Raw genomic sequence first — 5,000 nt, 5'->3', positions numbered from 1 at the left:
GTGTTGTATGACAATCCTCGATTCTGATATTTCTGATGTAAAATGAGTCCTTTTTCTTCAGGCGTTACTTAACTTCCAGTAGCTTTTGAAAACCTTCAATCGTCTTTTGGCGATGACAGACTACTTGTGACGATGGACCTGCAAATTAATTTTATTTCTTCGTCGTTTACTAAATTTCAGGCCTCATATGAGACTGTTTTCAATCTGCCATTTTATGTTTTAACTCATCCTCAACATAGGGGACGTGGATATGTGGCTGCAGCTAGCATCGTATTTAATATAATTTTTTTTCAGCATACGATCCAATTGTATTGATTTAGACCTGATTAATTTGGTTTAACGCCACAAACTCCCTCCTGTCGGGAGGCTAGGACGGTGCCCCTTTCAGTGGACTTTGTAGAGTAGACTTTAATGAACCATACCTTAAGTTTAACTCACCCCGAGCGGGATTCGAATCGTCATCATCTTGACCTTCGCCGTCCTTCTGTGATGGCGAGGCTCCTGCGGACCGCCCACTCCTTGGCCCGGTCCCACTACTATTGGGCACAGGTGCTTTTGGCTGCTGGGTTTCCCCCCTGGCCCGTTGAATACCTCCTTAGGCAACAAGGGCGCCCCCAGCAGGATTCGAATCCTCATCATCTCGACCCTCGCCTTCCTTCTGTTTTGGCGAGGTTCCTCCGGGCCGCCCACTACCCGGCCCGATCCCACTACTGTTGGACACGGGTGCTTTTGGCTGCTGGGTTTCCCCCCCCCCCTGGCCCGTTGCACACCTCCTTAGGCAACCTGGGAGTCCCGATCTTCACCAGGGCGACCATATTGATGCCCAACTTAGTGCGGACTCCCAGACCTTACGGGGAGTCCCGCAGCAGTGATCCCCGCTTCAAGACGCCCACGGGCCCAAGCTTCCGAGCATCCGGATTACAGGGTCGCGCCACACCTTCCTGTGGAATTTTGTCCAGAAGCGAGTTGGTGCACCGCTTGCCAATCGAATCCTTCTGGGCCATGTTCGACTACACGCGGCACTCGTCGCAGTGCCTTATTTTTTTTTTTTTTTTCACACGTTGCAAAATGGCCCTGTCTCAGGATTGTCATCTTCAGTGACGTCCTTCTGCCAGGACCCTCTTCCTAGGTCCTTCACGCTCGAAGCCGTGTCGAGCCAAAAGGTTCCTTGTCCCGCTAAGAAGAGGAGAGAGACGATCCAAAATGATTCCTTCAACTGCGAATTCGAAAACCAAAGTCATTCCACGAAGTCCTCCACCAACTTCGAAGAGGAAGGAGAGAGAGGCTGACGCTTCCTAAGAACAGGAAGGTTAGACAGATAAAAGAAAATTAAAAACTCAAGTTACTCCTTTGGGTCCTTTGGACTAAAGATCTCCAGTGTACCGCTAACTTAAAATATTAATGAATATTTTAAAATGTACATACGCATACTGTATGTGTTATATATGTATATACCGGGTATCATATGCATACTGTATGTATAAGAATACTTGCCTACATATATATTGTAGTTGCATGTGTATATATATGTATGTATATGTTTACACCGTGTTTGTGTGTGTATGTGTGTGTGTGTGTGTGTGTGTGTGTGTGTGTGTGTGTGTGTTTGTGTGTGTGTGTGTGTAAATTTGCGAATAAGCTGCTGAAATGATTGCAATCTTTCTCATGTACGAATTTTTTTTTATTATACACCCCAAGGAATGAATATTATTGCAAATACAATATATATATATATATATATATATATATATATATATATATATATATATATTTATATATATGTGTGTGTGTGTGTGTGTGTGTGTGTGTGTGTGTGTGTGTGTGTGTGTGTGTGTGTGTGTGTGTGTGTGTGTGTGTGTGTGTGTGTGTGTGTGTGTGTGTGTGTGTGTGTGTGTGTGTGTGTGTGTGTGTGTGTGTGTGTGTGTGTGTATGGTGAAACAGGAAAAGAGTTAGGTCCTAGAATTAATCAACACAGTTATAGTGTGAGATCAGGTCAATTGTCCAGTGGGATTTTTGTACACGTAAGAGACCATAACCATACCAATGATTGGAATAATTAAAAGAAATATCTCTTGCAGTTCTATATTGTATAGAAACATCATTGAATCCAGTTTCATTAAACATTCTTTTAATAACATTATGAACGTAAGTTTAGGCTTATATAAACTTGATAATTTCATTGTAAAGAAAATTGTTGATTATGTAGCAGGTCACGTTGTGTCCCCGCCCTGATACGCTTTGGTGAAATTTTGTCTTGTGTGACCTCACATGGTCCTGTCTTGTATATTACTTCTCTGTATATACGTTCTTACCCATTGTCATTCTGTATTCCTTGAAAATGTCTGAATAGACGAAAGCGTTCGAATCATAGTGCCTTATTTCCCGATTGGTTTTCTGCGAAATCTTACTTTCACGCGTTTTAGTGAATTGAGTTTTTTCGTAAAATGAGGTGTGGTACCTTATTTTTAGTCTACTTTCTTTTGACGTGTGTCGCATTTACATGGTAATATTCAGCGTTGTGATGCGTATTGCATTGTGTGCCCTTACTTTGCTTCTTGTGGTTGTTTTATTGTTGTTGTTTTCTTTTCTTGCTCCTTTTCTCATTTTTGTTCTTGGTCTTTCTGTTTTCTTTCTTCCTTTTCTGGTTATTTTTAATTTTTTGTTCTCCCTTTTGGTCTTGTTTTTATTCTTGTTCTTGTTGGTTGTGGCGTCGTTAGTGTTCAAGAGTGACTTATCAGGATAAGAAACATCCGGTTTTATTCCCACATGAAGAAATCTGGGATACAGTGGGTAGGATACAGGGATGACCCATCATCCATGAGGAGCTAAGATGAAAGAAAGGAAAGGGTGATGGATGGGAGTGGAATTAGTGGGAATACGTACGTGCCTTTGACTTTAGCTATCTCCCTTATAAGGAGGAAAAATATATTGGCGAATATTTGAACCACAGAAGATTTGCGGATGACATTATTCTTATTTCAGAAAGAGCAGAAGACTTGCAAGATTTGCTGAATGATCAGAACATGGAAAGACTCAAAGTAGATTTAATAGTGAATAAGAATTAAACTAAAGTAATGTTCATCACGAAAGTTCAAAGTAGAGAGATTATAATCGATGGTGAGAGTCTTGAAGAAGTTGAAGAGTATAATTATTTAGGCCAGATGGTGAAAGTTACGAAAGATCATGATAATGAAATAAAAAGACGTATTACAATATGTTGGTAAGTTTTTTGTACATATAATAAAATCCTGAGAGGCTATCTACCTTTATATTTGAAACTAGTTCACAATCAGTGCCAGCAATAATCTACGGGTGTGAGATCTTGGAAACTGACGAAGGCGATGGAAACAAAGCTAAGGACTGCACAGAGGAGAATGGAGAGATCAATGATAGGAATAACGCTGAGAGACCGAAAGAGAGCAAGTTGGGTTAGAGAGCAGGCTAGAGTAAAAGATATTGTGGAGGCAGTAAAAGAGAGGAAGTGGAATTAGGCAGGTAAGTTAGTACGAAAAACAGATGAGAGATGGAACAAGTGTATTACTGAGTGGACGCCGCGAGATGGGAAGCGCGGAATAGGGAGACCAGACAGAAGGTGGAGAGATGAGATTGAGAAGTTTGCAGGGGTGACGTGGCAGAGGTTGGCTCGGTCGTGTGAATCATGAAATGCTATGAAGGAGGCCTTTGTTCAGCAGTGGACTCGGGATGGCCGATTTGATTGACTGATTGATTGATACACCTGAAATTATTAACTCTCTCTCTCTCTCTATCTATCTATCTATCTCGCTTTTTCCAAACTTAAAAAGCTCCTAGATTTCGATCTCTATCGAAATTTGATGACCGTGTCAGTGCATGCATAGTGAAAAAAAAATAAAAATAAAAATAAAAAACGCCAACCCTGGCAAGTTATAATCCCAAGACTAATTCTAATTTTGCCTCGTCGGCCTGCTTTACCAAAGTTTACATTCATTGAGTGGTTCTAGCTTATTGTTTGTTTGTTTATCTATTGGTATTTTGTTATCACTCTTCTGTGCACCGACTGGCCTCTGTACATCACCTGGATTGTGCACACCGTCTGAATTGTGCACCACCTGGCTTGTGTACACCACTTGGCTTGTGTACAACATCTGTATTGTGTACACCACCTGCGTTGTACGCACCGTCTGAATTGTTCATCACCAGACTTTTCAATACCACCTAGTTTGTGAAAATCACCTGGATTGTGTGCACCTTCTGAACTGTACACCACCTGGCTTGTGCACACCACCTGGATTGCATACACCACCTTGTGGTCTCTTGTAGTCTCCTCCTCCATTGATCTTGTGTTCTTAAGTTCTTGTGGAGGACCCAGAGGATTTTGTTCAGCTGGAGGAAGCTTCGCTCAAATTAGAAGTTGACACTTGTTTTTGTGCCATTAAAAGTTTCCCTTGAAGCTTGATCGAATGCTACGATATCATTAATTGATATTTCTATCTGAGAGAATATGTGTTGCATGAAAATCCTCAATTCTGATATTTCTGACATAAAATGAGTCATTTTCCATCAGGCGTTACTCAATTTCCAGTAGCTTTTGAAAATCTTCAATCGTATTTTCGCGATGACAGACTACTCGTGACAATGGACCTGCAAATGAATTTACTTTCTTCGTCGTTTACTAAGTTTCAGGCCTCATATGAGACTGTTTTCAATCTGCCATTTCATGTTTTAACTTATCCTCAACGTAGGGGACGTGGATATGTGGCAGCAGCTGGGATCGCATTTAGTATTAATCCTTTTCAGTTTACGATCCAATTGTATTGATTTAGACCTGATTGATTTGGTTTAACTCCCTCCTATCGGGAGGCTAGGACGGTGCCCATTGCAGTGGTGTTTGTAGCGTGGAATTTGATAAACCATGCCCTTGGTTCAACTCTCCCCGAGCGGGATTCGAATCGTGATCACGTCGACCTTCGTCGCAAGTAACGACGTCCTAACCCGCTCGGTCAGCGAGCATCATTTAAAAG

General features: G+C 41.6%; 1 pseudogene; it reads right to left on the bottom strand.

Annotated features, from left to right (window-relative positions):
- The window catches only part of LOC143028913 (ATP-binding cassette sub-family F member 1-like), a 13,780-nt pseudogene extending 12,776 nt beyond the window's left edge, over nucleotides 1-1,004 (bottom strand).
- Nucleotides 1,005-5,000: the final 3,996 nt, after the last annotated feature.

This window comes from Oratosquilla oratoria, chromosome 10, assembly GCF_046742065.1.
Source record: "Oratosquilla oratoria isolate Oo_2021 chromosome 10, ASM4674206v1, whole genome shotgun sequence".
Lineage (NCBI taxonomy): Eukaryota > Metazoa > Arthropoda > Malacostraca > Stomatopoda > Squillidae > Oratosquilla > Oratosquilla oratoria.
Note: the sequence above shows the minus strand (reverse complement) of the source record. Positions and strands in the feature narration are given on the sequence as shown.